This window comes from Dasypus novemcinctus, chromosome 2 (assembly GCF_030445035.2).
Source record: "Dasypus novemcinctus isolate mDasNov1 chromosome 2, mDasNov1.1.hap2, whole genome shotgun sequence".
Taxonomy (NCBI): domain Eukaryota; kingdom Metazoa; phylum Chordata; class Mammalia; order Cingulata; family Dasypodidae; genus Dasypus; species Dasypus novemcinctus.
In genome coordinates this window covers 102,210,253-102,230,515 of record NC_080674.1, presented here as the reverse complement: position 1 = coordinate 102,230,515, position 20,263 = coordinate 102,210,253, and positions in this window count along the sequence as shown.

Here is a 20,263-nt window from a genome sequence, read left to right as displayed (position 1 = left end):
CTGTATTCTAATTAGTTAGACTAATTAGGGCAATATTTTTCTTTAAAGAAAATGTTCAGCTAAAAAAGTACAAAAAGAATAGACAATTAGAAAATCTTTTTGCTCTTCTTACTTTTCTTCCTTTTCTCCTTTTTTCCTCCATTCCCCTCCCTGTCACTTCCCTTCCATCTCCTTCCCTTCCTTGACCTTCCTGAACCATTCATTCCTAAAGTTATTTGGTAGAATGGAATAAGTAGTCACACTGGCTTGAGGGTGGGGGGTACCTACCATGTTTCAAAATGGGATATCCTAGGCAGGATAAGGTTTTAGTTCTCTATTGCTATGTAACTAGTTATCATAAACTTAGTCACTGAAAGCCTCATACACTTTTTTTTTTAATTTCATTATTCCTGTGGGTCTGGAGTCAGGGACAACTTAGCTAGCTCTTCTGCTTAGGGTTTCACAAGGCTGAAACCAAGGTGTCAGCAGGAGCTATGGTCTCATCTGAAACTCAACTTGGGAAAGATCCATTTCCAAGCTCACTCAAATTGTTTGCAGAATTCAGCACTTTGTTTCTATAGAGCTGAGGGTTAGTTTTTTTGGGGGGGGTGTGGTTTGCTGACAGTTGGCCAGAGGCCATCCTCGGCTCCTGCAATTTTTCCCAACAGGAGTTCCCCAACACAGCCACACACTTTTTCATGGCCAGCAAGGGACAGAGACTTCAGCAGGAAGCTCCTACAATCTTACACAATTATGTAATCATATACACACAATCACATATATCCCATCACCTTTGCCATTTCTACTGGTTAGAAGCAAGTCTCAGATTCAGCTCACATGCAAGGGGAGGGGATCATGCAAGGACATGGACACCAGGAGGTATGAGTCATGGGAACACCTTAGGATTCTGCCCACTGCAATAAGGAAGATGTTCATGGATGAGGGCTACTGAACTTGGGGTGTCAGAATCCAAACAGGTTGTGAGGGGTGTCCTGGCATGCAGAGTCAGAATGCAAGCAGGTTAAGGAAGGTGCCAGGCAGAAGAGTCACCTATTGCATGGAGCAGTCTGAGGAGTGTAAGGAGGACATCCACACAGAGGGGTGGCCCAGGCTTTGGAGTTAGAGACTGAACAGGTTCACAGCAGCTTCACCACAAATGACGGCCGAGTAAGGGGTGCCAAAACCCAAGCAGGATGAGGAGGGTGTCCCTGTAAGGGGTATGGAGCCAAGGCAGGGTGAAAAAGGTGTCCATGCACATACGCAGACTGGCTAGGGTGTTGGATTCTGAGTATGAGATGGAGAGCAATTAACAGGAAGGGAGGTATGATGGTGATGAGTGATTAGGTACAGACCAGACTGATCAGAAAAGTATAAATGCACTTTCAGAGAAGAGAGTTAGGGAGAAAATCAAAATGAATCCTGTGATGTATCTGAAAGTATCAGAATGATTATCAATATATTTAGATGGATAAAGAAATAAATATAGATGTGAATATATGATTACATGTGTATATGTGCCTATGGAAGAATGGATATAGCCCAGTCCACTGAGAGGGCCTCGGAACAATGACACCCTAAAAGCAGTGTGCACACGTCTGATCCAGATCTTGGTTTTCAAATACCAATCTCCACAAAAAGGAATAAAGACATCTTACATAAATGGCTTATTCCAAGATTGGGTGAAGGAAAGGTCCAGATATGCCTTGATGATCTTATTGCATCAGAAAATAGGAATGTACTCAAAGAATACTGGGAGAATGTCAAAAGGACATGAGCCAGATTTAAAGGAACTCAAAATGGACAAATAAATTTGAGCATCAAAATAGAAATTATGATAATGGATTATACCCTATTGAATAACATAGAAGAATATGAGTCCATATTGCGATAAATAACTAACAAAATAAATAAATTGAAATTTTATCAAGAGTGGCATATGTGCATAGTTTCAAAGCATCACTCCACAACATATTAAGTAATTGTAAGTGGGGAAAGAGTAACTCACGGTAGACAAAGCGGACAGACTCCATATTAATCAAGTGATGAAAGTGAACCTCATCTGTAAAAGGACAAATAAAAATCATGTACCACTTGATAGTATGCAATAAGAAGACTACAGCATTGCTTTTGTGGAATTCTGCCAAAGATGCATAACAAGTGTCTAATCATCAGAAAATAGCAGACAAATGCAAATTGAAGGAATGTGTCAAAATAAGTGCCCTGTGGTCTTCAAGAGTGACAAAGGCATGAAAGTCAAGGAAGGACTCGGGAACTGGTCTAGGTTGAAGGCAACTAAAGAAGTAAGAGAACTAAAGATAGCATACAATTTTAAACTGTATAAAAGGAAGAAAACGATTTCTATACTCTACTTCCAAATTTTCTTTAAACTTAAGAGTGTTTAAAAATATTTTTATTTTATTTTATTTTATTTTATTTTTAAAGAAGCTTTAGATTACATAAACAATAAATCAGAAATATAGGGGGATTCCCATATACTCCACCTCTACCCATTCCCACACTTGTCACCTTTAATAACATCTTTGATTAGTGTGGTACATTTGTTACAACTGATGAACACATATAGAGGCATTGTTACTAACCATGGTCAATATTTTACATTATAGTTTACACTTTGCATTTTGCACTATAAAAATGATAAGTTTTTTTCATAAAATGTACAATGGCCTATGTCTAACATTGCAATTCATGCAGAACAATTCCAATGCCCCAAAAATGCTCCATATTATACATATTTTTCCCTCTGCTACCCCTCAGAAACTATGGTGGCCACTGTATATCAATGTTACAAGGTCTTCCATTGTTAGAATAATAATAAGTGTACTTTAGTCCATAGCTGCATTCCCATATTATGATTGTTTATTCCTCAATCTTGAGGATTTTAGAATGGTAATGCTCACTTCATTGTTGATTAAAACGAATCTTAGAATCCTTTGGTCAGATGGATGGAACTGTCTTCTTGTAATTGTAAATACTCTCTATTTTGTCCATCATCATCCTTTTGTTAGTTGTCCTGGGCAAGTTCAGTGAACTGAAGAGTGGGTGTAGGCTGCAACTCTGCTGAGATTCAGGGTTTACCCGACATATGAACAGCCAGAAGATTTAAGTCTCTGGTACATATATTTAACAGTTACAGAGCTAATTATAGATTCAAATAAAAGGGGCAGAAGAGCCATGTGTAGGGAAATTATAAATGAGTATAAGTTACATTGGGAAACTTATACTCCAAGTTAAGACCCCTGATAAAGAAAAAAGAAAATCAATTACCAACATAAATAAAATGATGAATCTAAACAACAATCAACAGTGGATGCTAAAACTATAGGTATCTATAAATAAAGTATAGTTGTAGAATCCATTTGTTCTTTATAATGGAGAGTTCAGTCTGACACCAACTGAACCAACTGATTAATCTCAGTATCATTAAGAGTGAATCACCAAAGGAGTGTTTATCTTATGATACAACATGAAGTACATAGTAGCAAATATGAAGTATTCTTCTTTCAAAATGTGGACCTGAATTTCATAAAAAGGTTGATAACTAGTCAACCTGAAATATGGGGAATAGAGGACTGATTTAATAACACCACAAGAAGATAATCAGCCAAAATTTGGATTGTGGAGAATTCGTCTGGACAAATTACCTGGTTCCTACAACAAATCAAAATATACATAGGAAAAAAAAACATATTCAAATTAGGACTTTATTAGAATGAAAGAAACCGAAGAGACATGATAATTAAATGTAATTGTGAACCGTGTTTTAAACTATTTGAAAAACCAACAGCAATATGACATTGCTAAGATAATCAGAAAAGCTTAAACAAGGACTAGATATGACATGGAGGAATCATTGGTGAATCTGTTAGGGATGATTACTGCATGATACTTATATTTCAAATCTTTACAGACTAGAAATGCATATCAATGTCTTTATATATGGAATAGTATGATGTCTCAGATTTTCTTTAAAATAGGACAGCAAGGAGCAGGTATAACTCAGTGGCTGAGGGTGCTTTATATGTACAAGGTTCCGGTTCAATCCTCAGTACCTCCTCAATAAAGAAAATAGGTCAGCAAGATAACAAGAGATAAAACATTGAGCAAGATGTTGATAATTTCATTTTTGAATTTCAATTTCATATTGATAAGTTTCATTATAGTATTATCTCTTCTTTTGTGCAAATTTGAAAATTCTCCTTTTAATTAAATATGTATGTAAATATGAGCCTGTCCTATTCTTAAAGTGGCTTTGAATTTTTGTATCCCCCTTTAGTGATATGGATAGGAAATCAAATGTTAACAGAGAAATTTGGTAAAGAAAAAATATAAAGAAGTGTTGGCTTGTTTTAAATAGTTCAAATTTTTTAGTAGAATGGGCTGTTGGGGGGTGGGGGGGCTTTACATGGAGAAGATCATAATTAATTTACCTAAAGAGAGAGGGTATAAATTCACATGTACACACACCTACCTCACTCACCTCACAACCATCATCAGTGATACCTTGATAAGGGAAGATGACCAGTGGAGGTTCACACCAAGATCATGGTTAGTACTTTAGCCTCAACTGCACTCATGCTTGGGCATCAACAAGGTGAATCATCATATCCCTAAACCACAATCATAGATGATCTTTCAGGTGGACCATTGATTCTGTACATAATGCTGCAGCCCCAAACTTCAACAGAAGTACAAAGTCCATTACCTCCCAGACCTAATCTACAGAATCCCAATTGACATCTCAGAAGTGTTAGGATAAAGGAGTCATTAATCTCCTGAAGAGTGAATAATTCAAATTACTATCATTTCCAATGGTCATGAGAATGTCTACAGCTTTTCTTCAGATACAGATTTTGGACCAAACGACCCCACAGTCAGACCCCACTGACTTCTAGGAAGTCAGTTACTCACACTTCTGGCACTTTAAGATTAAAATATTTATATTCTAAAGAAATAGGGAAATGGATTTGGCTTAATGGATAGGGCATCCACCTACCACATGGGAAGTCCAAGGTCCAAACCCAGGGCCTCCTTGACCCATGTGGAGCTGGCCCACGTACAGTGCTGATGCATACAAGGAGTGCTGTGCCATGCAGGAGTATCCCCTGCATAGGGGAGCCCCATGTGCAAGGAGAGCCACCCAGCATGAGAAAAGTGCAGCCTGCACAGGAATGGCGCCACACACACAGAGAGCTGATGCGGCAAGATAACACAACAAAAAGAGACAGAGATTCCGGGTACCACTGACAAGAACACAAGTGGACACAGAAGAACACATAGTATATGGACACAGAGAGCAGACAATTGGAGGGGGGAAGGGGTTGGGAAGAGGAGAGAAATAAACAAAACATAAATCTTTAAAAAAAAAAAAAGAAAGAAAGAAATATAAGTATTCCAGTATGGTAATGGGTGAATTTCTATGTATGAAATCAATTAAATGGTCAGAAATATGTTTCATTGATAAACAAAATTACTTCATAGTAACTCTTCTAACATGAGCAAGATTACAAATAGGAGAACATAGAAGCTAGTCTGGAGGCTTTCCTTAAACCATGTATATTTTCAAATTAAAAACAATGACACAAAAAGTACCTATTGAATTATTTCATTAAAAATTCACAGAGTTCATTATGTCCAATCTAGAGCCACTAAAGCTGAATACCAATAAGTTTAATGTTGCTTGCCCCAAAGTATTCAACTGATACTACTTGATAGTAAAACAAATAGCTGCAAATTAAAAACTCAAGTTCTCAACAGCCTTTGTGTTGTCCTTTACTTTTCCACATTTTCCCTTAAATAGTTGAGTAGGGGAATAAAAGCACATGGGAGGTCCGAGGTTCAAACCCCAGGCCTCCTTGTCTCGTGTGGAGCTGGCCCATGCACAGTGCTGTTATGCACAAGGAGTGCCCTGCCATGCAGGGGTATCCCCTGTGTAGGGGAGCCCCACACACAAGGAGTGCGCCCTGTAAGGAGAGCCACCCAGTGCAAAAGAAAATGCAGCCTGCCCAGGAATGGTGCCACCCACACAGAGAACTGACACAACAAGATGACGCAACAAAAAGGAACACGGATTCCCATGCCACTGACAACAACAGAAGCGGACAAAGAAGATGCAGCACATAGACACAGAGAACAGACAACCAGGGTTGGGGGGGGGTGGAGGGGAGAGAAATAAATAAATAAATGTTTTTTAACAAAAGTAATCTTTGGAGGAGAGAGAGATGAACAGAGCAATTCAAACAAATATAGAGTAGATCAAGTTTCCCGACAAGGAAAGAAAACCTCACAGAGACATCACTGTGTGTGGAATGAAACTTCTGGGCTTAACATTTCATATTAACTTTTTTCCTGCTGAACGTATTTTAGAAAATTCAAGCTAAAACATGCCCTTTGGATCCAGATGTGTTCTTTACCTTTGACCTCAATAGGAGTTCTATACATATGAAAGTCGAAATTGGCTTTTTTACAGTAGATCAATAAAAGCTCTCTGGGAATGAGCAGAATGCCTCCCAGAAATGTTTCTGTCTTTACATCTCATAAAATGACCTCAATACCGTAAAGAAAAAAGCATTCTCTCTATTTTCCCATCCACTTCTATTTTCCCATCTCACTGAGACTGCACATTGCTCCTACTATGCAGTACACCATGACAAGCTGAGAGAGAGGTTTATCCCATGCTACTATATCTCAGTTTAGAGAGGATTTGCTCCTGTTTCATTTCACTTACACACATTGGGAGGACATATAAATTGAGACTCAAACATTCAGTATAACTAAATATTCCATCAAACAAGTCATAAAATATACCCTCTGCAGTATTTTTCCTCATCCTCCCTTTCTTCATCTCCATCTTCCTTTCTTTCTCACACATATGTGCAAAACTGAGCATACTATATTTCAGAATTGTGTTGACTAAATATTAACTACTAGCACTTATCATCATGGATTAAAAAACCTAGGGCAATTTGACATAAATGATGTACAATTTTCAAATAAATTATACTAGGATAGGACAAAAACATTAGATTTTATTTTCCCATTTCATAATCTCCTGGAAAACATTTGGACTAAAGAATACTGTAGGCTATCATGTCATGGAATTCTAGTAAATAAATAATATTAGGAAAATTTGTGGAATTCTAATTTAAGATATCTTGATACACACACCCTCAGAATTATATATTTTTTAAGTCTAATAACATGACTTGTAATGGGAACAAAAACAAACTTCCCTTTTAAAAAAAATTTGATCATCCCCATTCATTTTCTCAGTATCTTTGAATAACTAGCTCTCAACTCAAGGTCAAATATATGTATATATGTGTGTGGCTGTGTGTGTGTATTTCCTATTACAGCAATATCAAGGCAAATTCAGTCCACACTTAGCAGTTTCCAGATGGGACTTAAAGACACAATCCTTCCTGCAACCTGATTTTAAATTTTATACCTCAAAACTCCTAAACATAAATTCCCACTTTAGCCACTTTATTTCACTAACCCCAAAACTTACCTGGCTCATTCTCATATCTAAATCTTTGCTCATACGCTCTTTCTACTCGAACTATCTCTATCTGTGCTCTCCAATACAGCAACCAATAGCCACATGTGGCCATTTAATTTAGTTAATGAAAATTCTATAAAATTAAATTTTCGTTGCTCAGTTACACGTGCTTCATTTCAAGTACTCACTAGCCACATGTGGCTATTTGGTTCCATATTGGACAGCGCAGATATGAAACACTTCCAACATCACAGAAAGTTCTGTTGGGCTGATCTCCGTACTGGCCTTGCCTCTGCGCATACTACCTGTCCCTATCCCCAGAAACAACATAACTCCCTCCAGCTAAATCTCATACAGCCTTTAAACCTTCTACCTGAAGGTTAACTCTCTTTATGCTAAATTTCACAGAACTGCTTGGCAAGGTCACGTCACTTACAATACTGGGTTGTATTATTAAGCTTCTCTGTATATATCTTTTCTCATCAACTAAATTCATAAAGTCTTCAAATATTCTTTGAGTTCCCTACAGAGTACACACTGTTCAGAGTTTTGGGAGATAATGTTCAAGACAGACAAGTGCATGGGCTCCTTGAAATCAGAGCGAATGTTTCTTTGGCTTCTCATAATGCCTCGATCAAAGTAAGGACACAATAAGCTTTATTTGAAAGGGTAAATAAATAAATGAAAGTGATATTTATTAAGCAACTATGGAGGCTTAAGGCATAAAGAAATAAGAAAACTACAAAAATAAGGACTATTTTATGGAAAGAAATGTGGTGCCTTCCCACTAGGCTTTCGTCCTGAATAAGATGTTCATTGAGTCACTTACATAATGTTTAATGACTACAGTGATGAAAACATTTAAGCCACTGTATCATTTTCAGAACGTTCTTAATATCATTGAGTTACTGAAGCAATTAATGGTCACATATCCTGCAATATATATTAAGCTCTTTCATAGAAAAGAATATCTATTTTAATAGTAAAAGGTGAGGTATATTAATTACAGTAAAGGGTAGGCTATTGTAACAAAGCGGGTCAAGAAAACAGTAGCTTATATACAATAGAATTTACTTCTCTCTCATATAACAATCCCAAGGGGAGGGATCCAGCTTGTTTGGGCTTTCGGATCACAGATGGCTTTCCTGTTGCTCTTCCACAAACCATGCATATCCATGTTCTTACTCACAAGAAAGGGGGAAAGAGAGGACATCTGGAACACTTTTACTTATAAGCAAGTGAGATAGAAGTTGTGCTCATCACTTATATTCAAATTGGACTGGTGATAAAATTGGTCACATGGCCACTCCTGACCCAAAGAAGGCTAGTAAATCTCGCCTCTAGCTAGCTGGCCATATTCTCCCAAAGAAAGAGAGGATGGAAGGAGGGGTGGGGAATAAGAAATAGTCTGCCACTCAAGTTACTCTGAGAACCTAGAAAAACAATTCTTAATTGTTATATGCATAACACGTTAAGGAACAACCAATAGAATTCTAAATTGAAGCATGTGCCTATTTAAGACCACTATCATGGTCTGTCCAGAATTCACGTTCTTTTTTTCCATAAACTTACACGTGTCCTGGAGCAGGGCTGATGAAAGGAATGCTGATCAGATAACAGTAGGTGTTAATAAATACAATGCACTTGTTAGACTGCTATTTTATAAAATATGAATAATATATGGACCTGCCTCAAAGAGCATATAACCTCAAAGAAAACCAGCAGAACACAACATGTACAGAATTGTAAATACACATTACATTTAGTAGCAGCTTAGATAAAATTTTGAAGCATGCAATATACGATTTCTCCTTTATTCTCTAGTTCAATACTTCACATCTCCCCAGTATCAACACTGATTTTCTTTAAAGACTTTTTTCCCTTAGGAAAAGGATTATATCTGAAAATCCCTATTACCTGAGTATAACTTTGTTCCAAGTAAAATTCTTGAAAGAATCATTCACATTTTAATGAAGGTTTCGAATAAAAAAATGAATATAGCATTTTGAGATCAAGCCACTAGTTGAGGGAAGTATTAAAGTATTTAAGGTTATCTGATCCTTACTGGCTCTTCCAAGATGTTATATAAGAAAACAGCTAATTATAATCTGCACAAAGACTGCCCTGTCTGCTTTGACCAATAATGTTTGCATCTTCTATTTATTACATAGCTTCAAGTGTGTTCTTCCCTAATGACAAAGGTTTTCCCATCAACTATTCTTGACAATACCACCAGAGATAAGCTACTACTCAGCTTGATAGTCCCTTTGTCTAAATAATTATATTCTTAGAATTCTAGTTTATAACAGTGGCCCAGACAACTGTAAGAATATTGCTCACTGCCAACCTTGAGATATATACCAAATTGAACCCAGTCCTTGACAATGCCACTCAAACTCAAATCTTAATCCACTTACATACAACTTGTTCCAGCTAGCAGCTAAATTGCAAGTAACTTGTATAATGAGTATATAAGTACATACATACATACATACCTACATACACATATATAAAAAACAGTAATGTGTTCATTTCTGTCAATCCAAAGGCTCTTCAACCATACTCAAAAGATGGTGAAAACTTGATGTGATGGTGCTAGAAGCTTTTTATGAGAAAATCTTAATCAAGAAAAATATGGTGTTCCATGTTTTTGTCACATAAAACAATTAATTGTCTCTCACATTTCTATGAGTTGGCTGGAACAGCTGGGCAATTTTTGCTTAGAATCTCTCATTTGTTGCATTCAGAAAGAACTTGGGGCCAAGGTAATCTAACGACTTTGCTAGACTCTATGTCCAAGATGGCTCACTCACATGGCCAACAATTGCTACTGGATGTGAGCTGAGAGATCGACTGAAACTGTTAGCCCACCCGCACATGGCCTCCCCTTGTGGTTTAGGCTTCTCACAGTATGATGGCTTCATTCCAAGAGCAACTGTTCAAGAGACCAGAAATGGCAGCTGCCAGTCTTAAGGTGAGGCCCAAAAACTGGTACAGTATCATCCCTGCCATGTTATTTTGTCAAAGCAGTCACAGAGCCCATCCTGATTCAAGGGGAAGGGCTATAGGCTCCATTTCTCCATGAAGAAGTGTCAATGAATTTGTGGACAATTTCGATCTGTAACACATGGCCATACACTCACTTGAGATGTAAGGAAGAACAAACAGATCATTAAGTCCCCCCTCCCTTTTTTTTTAAGTATTACCAGATAATTAAACCAAAAGTGACATATTTCAGAACAAAGACATTGTCTCTAAATGACTTCAAATGGAGAGACACTGTAGTCACCTTCTCTGGATGGCTTTGTGTATTTTAGAATTCAAATTTGACAGGCACCATGATGTCATCTCCTGACCTATTCCCCTGGTGCCAGTAACCATGCACTACCACCAATAAATAAAGCACTTATAAATACCCTGATCATAGCAACTCAGAGAAATACACATTGTAGAAAGCAAGAGAGCTGAATCCTGTGTTGCCATGACAACAAGAACCGAATTCCATTTCAAAAGGATCACCAGCTCCTGTATAAAAAATAAACTTCTCTTCCAAGCAAGGTTTTAAAAATTGTTGCATAAAGGAAAGAAAGTATTGAACATCCCACTCCAAATAACTAATTATATCCTTCAATATCAACTGTGACCAATAGTAAATAGCCACTTTGGTTTCTTCACATGTCCTTAAAATATAAGTGCCAATAACAGAATGAAACTTCCAGATAGCATATCATTTCCTCTCCAAGGAATAGAGTAGTTTTTGCTTGGATAGTCCTCAAAATGAAATGCTGTGATCTAATAAACTAACCTCAAGAATAAAGATCCAATTCCAAAAGTCTTGATGTCTTAAATAAATACTTCTATACTCTTCAAGACTATGTGATACTAAAGTTCTTTGAGGAAGCGTGATAGTATTATATATGTAGATCACTTTAGAATTGTAAATAACCCTGCAGATCATTTAAACCAAATTCTTCATGTTATAAATTAGGAAATTGAGATTCAGAAATAGTGACTCAACAAAAGCCACAAGTATAATTAATATATTTTGTATTATATACTATTTTATACTAAATAGTATACTATTCATACTGCTTATATTGTTTTTATACTGAATAATGTTTATACTGTTTTTATACTGAACAGTGTTTTCTATTAAAAATAATTGAAATACTTATATTTCCAGCAATTACTTCAGAATGCTTGTATGGTCAATACAGTAATCTCTAGGGATTTTTTAATCATTAGCCAAGATTATACTTGAGTATGTGAAGTAGTTTCTGAAGCTTTTGTTTGTTTATTTGTTTTTATCTGTAAGGAGTTTAACTAAAGGGTAAATTGGTCTCATTGAACTGTTTCAAATCCTCCTTGCCCTGTACTGCTTTTTGAAAAGTTGATCCTATAAAATGTTATCAAATTTTTATCAATTGTACAAAAGTTATCTTATGTAATGAAAAAGTCCATTATCATATAAATATAGTGTGATTTTAAGTATATAGCTTTATTATTCCAATTGTGTACATTAACTGTGTTACCCAACATTAAAATCGTGCTCTAATGAATAGATAGAATGAGATTTAAACTATTGAAGTACTATTAGAGATACATATAGTTTATGTATCTATTTCATAAATAATGGTCACATTAATATTACGTTAATAGTGCTTCCAGATGGCTGAAAACAATTAGTTTACCTAACTGAGTAAACAAGTACCATTGAAATTTTACTATTAATTTTCTTAGCAAACTTTTTTTCATTGAAAACATAAAGGTAAATTACTGTTAAGCCCCTATTCAAATTAATGCATACTCATAATTAATGAAATTCCAAATAAAATATTTTTGTATATTAATACTGACTTTACATAAATAACAAGGAAAAAATTAAGTGTGAGGGAAACTGTTTTTCTTTTATTTTCTAAAGTGAGAAAAATAAGGAAGCTTAAAGAGAAGAGCTTTATAAACAAATAAGTCCTTTTCCACAAGGCCCTTGTCAACACTAATTAATTTTTAGCCTCAGCATTGCGAAACAATCAATTTAGAAAATACAGTATATTTATCAATATTCTGTCTCAAATAATTCTCCATAGATTATAAATAACTGTAAAAGGGCAAAACTACAGGGAGAGGAAAATATATGGATTGATAATATGTAAGCGTCCCATCTTTTATCACCAAAAGAAACTTCAATTTTCTGGAGGTTTTGCTTCCTCTGTAATTGTCTACCTACTTTATATCACAGCCCAAGACAGTCAGACCATAGAGTAGACCAAACCTCCCCTCCCCCAAAAAAAAACTAAAAAGAGGATCCAGTGTCATTGCCACTATTTTCCATATATCAAGGTCAAGAACTGAATAAGAATAGAAGCAATGGGTTAAAGATATCTATCAGTCCGCTCAAACTCGAGCCCAGCTTATCTAATTTGATACTGACTTAACAAATGTCTTCTTCAATTTAGCATTTATTCCATCCTGGTACAGTTGTTTTGTGGTTTGTTTTTTCCCTTTTTATCCCCCCCCCCCCCCCCCGCCCCACCATCTTGGCATTGGAAAGAATTTATCATTCACCTTTTTTTTTTCCACAAAGTAGAAATAGAAAGTACCCAAAAAGAGAAAATTTGGGGGGACAAGAGAAGATTTACAAATTGTCCCTTTACAAAAGTACTCTACAGTCTCTTTTTTCATACACATGCCTGTGTTGAGTTATTGATATATGAAAATATGATAATAAACTAATAATAATCTGGACTAGAGTCTGGTCCTAAACATTTGAGTATCTAGACATTTGAGTATATGGTTCTTAACCATAAAATGGTATAGGTTTTTAATGGATTTTTCTTTGTTTTGTTTCAAAATAATATTCCTTACTCAATATAATGGGAACCAGCAATAAAATATTAAAATTAAAATTAAAATCTCAACTTCACTTTAAAATTTAATTCCATTTTAAAATGCAACTAGGAGATCAAATTTTTCCAACACCATCAGCATTACTTTTCTCTCTGGAGTGTCAAAATCTCCCCCTACATCTAGTCGTCTCTTTGCAAGTTAATGGCCGTAGGGGAGAAATGGTCTGTTAGCTTTCCCTCTGACCTCCTTCCGCCTTCATTTCTTCTCCATAATTTAGTGTTAGCACATCAGCATTTTTCTATAGAAAAATAGCACTCACCATTGAAAATATTTGATGTGCAAGACTGAAAATTAATGAGGTGAGAAAGGGCTAAGGGATTGTGAGTCCTCATCACCTAGGAACAAAACAGAAGTAAATGAATACGAAACGCTCTAAATAAATGAAAATAAATGGTTGGACTCCTTTAGTACAATAGATTATATATTCCGCCAGAAAAAGAAATCAGTGTTTCTAAATGCATCCCTTACAAGTAATTTCAGTATTTCCATTATATTCAGTTCTACGTATGTCTTGCAACATTTAGAAATATAAGGAAGGAGATATAAGTAGCTCTGGCCACACTCTGGTTAATGTTTAGTGTGTTTCCAATGCCAGTGACTTAGGGACATTGATCAGCTCTCCTGGCTCCTGTTGTTCCATAAAGAGGAGTGGTGGATGGCATGCTGCAACAGAAGCCCCTACATTAGGAAATACAGAAGGGCACCCATGAGTCTTTAGCAGTGAGTGCTCAGGTTTGAGCTATAGCTGGATATATATAGTTGGTAAGTAGAAGATGAATTTCTTCTTAATTCATGTCTTAAGATATTTGTTGTTGCTTTGGGAGAGAAAAATGAGAACAGTAAAATCCAATGCCCTTGACTTTTTTTACCAAGCCACAGAAAAACACCAAACTAGATTAGGACAGCAGCCAAAGAAATGAAGGATAGCCCCCCAATGTGTGTCATGAAATTTACAGATTCATTTCCCATACACAGAGAATTTAAGAATTCATATGAGTATAATTACAAAGCCAAAACCTCAGAGATTCTGAATCTAATGAAATATTATTTTAAGGGTTTAATAATACGGTTGAATATACTATAAGAACTAATTTATATATATAACAGACATGTTTATGAATTTCTGTATAGCTCTTTGTAATATGTTATAACATAATTTCACTTTATTTTATTTTTCACTTAGTCAACAAACATTTTTAGAGATAATTATCCTATTTGATGTCTAAAGTTTGCTCATTTGTAAAGGGGTGCTTCAAATAAACAGAGAAGCATAAAGAGCATTAAGAGAACAAAACAAGATATATAGATTATTTTTTAAAAAGAACCTGAAAAATATTTTTAATGCATTGGATTTTGTGCTATGTACAGACAATATTTGAATTAATAAAATATTACACATACCCCAAGCATCTTTACATAAAACCAAAGCCTGTGCAACTAGCCCTGAAAAACTCCATGCATATTTACGTAGACTATATCATTGTGCACGTGCAAATCCGTTATTCAAATAATTCCTTTTAGCACAGAGAATATCTGAAAGCCTGCTTTTTAGAAAGAAAGTGACAATCATACTCAAGCAGATTATAAGTGACAATAACAATCCTATTGGTTGTTATCCTCACCAGTATAGGTCTTTCTCATTCAGTCCAATCTTTTTTTTTCCGCCTAGGGTTTGTATGCTGCCGTTTTGTTTTGCTCTTTTACCCAAGTATACAACCTGGCACCAAGAAAAGACTGATTTGTTGGCATATATGATACAGTTCTTAGGAAACTCCCAGATATAAATCAAGGTCCTTTGAAGAGAGTTTATTTTTGGTGGGGGATTATGCCCATAAGAATTTTAATGCAAAAATAAAATGTAACTGTATTTGCATATTTTGAGATATTAATTGATAATTCAGTCCATTCTTGCTGGCTAAGTTATGGAAGGAAAAGATAAAAAGACTCCTTCTCCAAAGATGTTTACTGGCTCTACCGCTACCATAAATTTTATTAAGTGCCACATACCCTTTCCTCAGCAGAAACTTATATTTAAAAAATCACAAAATTCTGCTTGGTTTTCAAAGGTCCTTAGTGTCTCCTAAGTTAAACCTTAACAAAGGGTTAACAAGGGTTAACAAACCATTATTGGCTTGTCTCTCTTTGACTTCTAAAGATGGAGAAATCAGCTACTAATTCTCAAGACATCCAGGAGCCATACACACACACACACACATACACATACACACGAGACTCTCAGAAGAAAAAGAGAAGAGAAAACTCAAGCAAACAACTTTAACAAGAATTTAAAAGTATGAGAAGAACTTAGATGAAAAAATTAGAATACGCAAATTCATAGAGTCAGAAGTTAGAATACAGGCTACCAGGGGACAGCGCTGACTTTGGGAATGGGGAGTTGGTGCTTAATTGGTACAGAGTTTCTATCTGGGGTGGTGGAAAACCTTCTCTAATGGATTTGGTGATGGTAGCACAGTATTGTGAATGTAATTACTACCATTACTACCACTGAATTGTATATTTGAAAGTGGTAATATGGGAAATTTTATCTATATGGTCTACCACAAGAAAATTTTTAATACTCGTAGGACTTTACAACACAAAGAGGGACCACTAATATAAACTATAAACTATAGTTAATAATATAATCATAATAATAATGGCCCATCCATGGTAACAAAGGTACCACACTAAGGCAAAATGTTAACAACAGGAAAAACTGTACGTGTGAGGGGCAAGTATATGGGAACACTATACCTTCTGCATGGTTTTTTCTGTAAGCCTACAATTACTCTACTAAAATAAATAAAGAAAATATATATAAAACAAAAAAGAATATGAAGACAGTTGCTTAGAGATGTCCTCCTCTTTTCTTTCATTTTGAGATCATTTATCATAATTTCACTCCTTAAAATTTTTCCTTCTTCTTTACCAAACTTCCATTATAATGTTTCTTGGCCATGAAATCACACCTACTCAATCTGCCGAGATTGTCTATGTCAATGTCTGTATCAGGTTATTTATGTACACCCCTTCATCTGCCTTCCTTGATACACCTATAAGCCATCACATTAATTTAAAAAATTAGGACCTTGTGAGACTGAGACTTCCCAGTTGGTTTTCTTTTTCTGACAAATGATGACTTTTCATATCTTGCTCCTATTACAACTAACCCTAACACGACACTAGTAAACTAGGAAGCTCTGTCAAGAGAGATGCCTAAGTTTCTCTGGTCGTAACCATACTGACTTTGTTTTTAACAGAATGTATAACAATATCTCAGTGTAAACACAAAAAGAAATGGAATCAAGGAGGACTGGAAACTTAAAAAGAATAATCCAATAATTTCAGATAGTAATAATCTTCCATTCATTATTCCTACTTCTGATGGTATAGATCCTCTTTGAAATTTTGTTTTTAATTAAAATAACATAGAATAGTCATAATTTTAGCCTAAAGAAGATTCCTATATGACTCTTTTATTTTTCTTCTGGAAGTAAAACAATAATTCAAATTGTGAAAACAGTAAAACTGAAAAGATTTAGAAATGAGATCCACATATAATGACTTAGTCTTCTCCTAAACATTTTTCACCTTTAGCGGCTGAATTTTTATGAAAACCACTGCCTTAAAAAACACATAACTTGCACCTTTATTCTCTCGTTCTTAAAAAAAAGTCCGTAGAAAGCTTTCCAACACAATATTCATTGTTGTACCCATTGAGTTTTTCACTTAAATAAATATTATTTTCCATTAATATTGTGAACCTAAAAGCCATCCGTTGTGATTAGTTGTCTGAAGTAAGCAAATGAGCACCTGGGAGCGGGTTATGAGACGTTAGGGGGAGAGGTTTTCCAATAAATAACAATTTATAAAGTATGGAACTGGGGACCTCTACTGGTAGATTTGCGGCTTTTTTTTCACCGTTACAATACTGATGAGAGAAGGTGAAGTTATCTACTTAATATGAAGGGTTGCCTTTTAATGTGCAATCCTTTGTCTTCCTAAAACCTTATTTATTGATCCTGCCACATATTTATGAATTCTATTCTTTCATTTCCACAACAGTTTCTTTTTTGAAAAAAAATACATGAGTGGTAAGACTATGGGTTGAAAGCATTGTTTTTAATATTGCTGATGTTTTAAACCATATTAAATTTGTTCATGAATAATGTCTTAGTCTTTATTTAATATGGCAGTTACATATAGAGGTAACTGTAGATATAGGTGTAAATGTAGCTATTGAAAAATATAGATACAGATAATAGAGCTATAGATTCATCCTCCTGATATATAACATGGAATTTAGCTTTTAAATCAAATAAAATTTTAATAACATAATCACAAAAATATTTCTTATTTGCTAGTGGCTAGAGTTGTTTCACAGGTAACATATACTTAAATAGCTTTAGAGGCCATATTTTTATCTAAATGTCCAGAACACATTTTTAATGCTGGAAAATACAACTGTTCTGGTTACCCTGCATACCACTTCACTGCTAATATCACTTTCCTGTGCATTACTCCTAAAATTCATAAATTCAAAGATTAATATGACTAAACTGGACCTTAGAAGTCATATAGTCTAGCCCTGTAATTTCACAAATAAAATAGCAAAGCTATAGAGGTGAACGACAGCCTATGCCTGTCCTTGCCAAGTCAGGGTGAGATAGACAAATAACTACCAAGACATCTCTTTTTTTTTCCCACTCCAGAAATATATCTCTTCAAGCCAGAGATGGAAAATGACAGCAGAGCTGGAGCCCTGGGCTACAATAACCCAGTCGGGGTATGAATGCAAGAAGATTTAATCCCAGCATGGTTCCAAATGTCTTATAGAAAGTTTGGACCCAGAGGCCATAAGTAATAATAATAATTATGTGCCAGGCAGACACAGCTCTAAGCACTTGACAGAATAGATTTATTCATCACTGCAACCCTGTGAAACAGGTTCTATTACCAGTATTACTGAAGAAATTGAGAAGAGTTTCTTGCCAAGTAGAGTTACATTCCCAAGGTTACTCAGTCAAGGTTCAGAATTGGCTTTGTGGATCCAGAGCTCAAGTTGTGATCAAGCATAACAAACTCAAAAATTGGCCTTAAAAGGCCTACCCCAGAATTTTCAGTAACCTCTATAGTCCTACTCCATTAGATCTAGGATTTGGAAACTTTAAATGTTGGAAAATGTCATGTAGAGTCTGGTGGTTATTAAATGTCTTTTGTGTTACAGAGTCCTTTGAAAATACGTTAAAAAGTATAAAACTTTTTCATTTCAATTCTTATCTATCAGTCTATTTTTTGTCCAAAGCAAAGATTGTACAGCACCTCATTTGGGACGTTCCGCCTGAGAGTCCTCCAACAGATGATGGAGTAGAAACTAGCTTAGGACACAAGTACTTAAATTCCCCATCTACCCCCAGATCCAATTAAAAGTCTCACCCCCTGTCATTAACCCCAACTTGGACTTTCAGTCCTCACTTTGTCCTTGTAAATCCCATACCTTCAAAATAATAACTACATATATTAATTATTGATTTTTGCTTAACAAATCAACTCTAACTTAATGGCTTAAAGAACAAGCATTTATTATCTCAAAGTTTGGATGGCCCAAGAATTTGAGTGCATCTTTGCTCTGTGGTTCCTACTGTCATGTGGCCTCTCTTAATAAGGCTGCCTTCAATATGTCAACTGGGGCTACAGTTATCTGAGTCTGAACTAGGGTTAGAGGATCTGTTTCCTGTCAAGCACACAGCTGTTGGCAGGGAGCTTAAGCTCTTCACCACATGGGCCTCTCCATCAGACTGCATACAACATGGCTTTCCCCAGAACGAGTGGGAGAAAGAGAGAATCCCACATGAAAACTTCAGTCTTTTGATCACCTAATCTCAAATGTAGCACTTCTGCGGTATTCTAGTATCACACAAACTAACTCAAGTGTAAAGTGAGACTACTCAAGGGTGTGAATAAGGAGGTAGGAATCACTGGGTGCCATTGTAAAGACTCAGACCACACTGTTGTTTCTCCAGTGTTCACTTTGTTACAAGAACTTTACACTTACAACATTATCTCATTTAACTCTTAACACTCTGGGATACATATTATCCTCCCTTTACAGCTGAGGAGACCAAGACCACAGGAGGTTAATTTTCCAATGCTACATACACAATAAGTGGGAGAAAAGGAATTTAAATCAAGGCTTATCTGTCTCCGAAGACTCATGTCTTTTCAACATATTATGTTTCTGTGCTGTCCTTGACTTTCCTGCTTATCATTTCATTTAATGAAATGTGAATGGCAATAGGGTAGAGGGTTTTTGGTAGATAAAAGGAAACAAATCTTTCTCCCTCCTTCTCTCCTGTTTTGGTTCTATTTTGTGAAGCTTGATCATGAGAACAAGTGTCTGCATGAAACTTTTGGCAGTGCTTCAGTCACTGGTAAAAAAGTTGAACAAGCAGGGCCAAAATTCAATACCCATTACTTTACAGCTCTGCAAGTCACCTTCTAAGACTCCACAAAAGTTTCAGGACATAATGTACACCAAATTTATTCCTTGCTACATCAATTTTTAAAAGAAGAATTATATGTATTGAGTTTCTTTTCTACCAGTGAAATAAAAATGATTCACTGAGAAGGCTATTTTGAAAAATAAACATGTAAAAATGAAACTTACTACCTTATTTTTAAGATTCTAGACTTTTTAATATTTCTGAGATCATAATGCATCATATTATTAATGTTTGTTTTTCTAAAATAAGTTGTTATTAAGCAAATAGTGTGGCTTACAACCCATGGCAAAGGTGGCACCTACAGAAGAAACTATCCAAAAAAAAAAATAGTTCAGAAATATGTGCTCAAAGACAC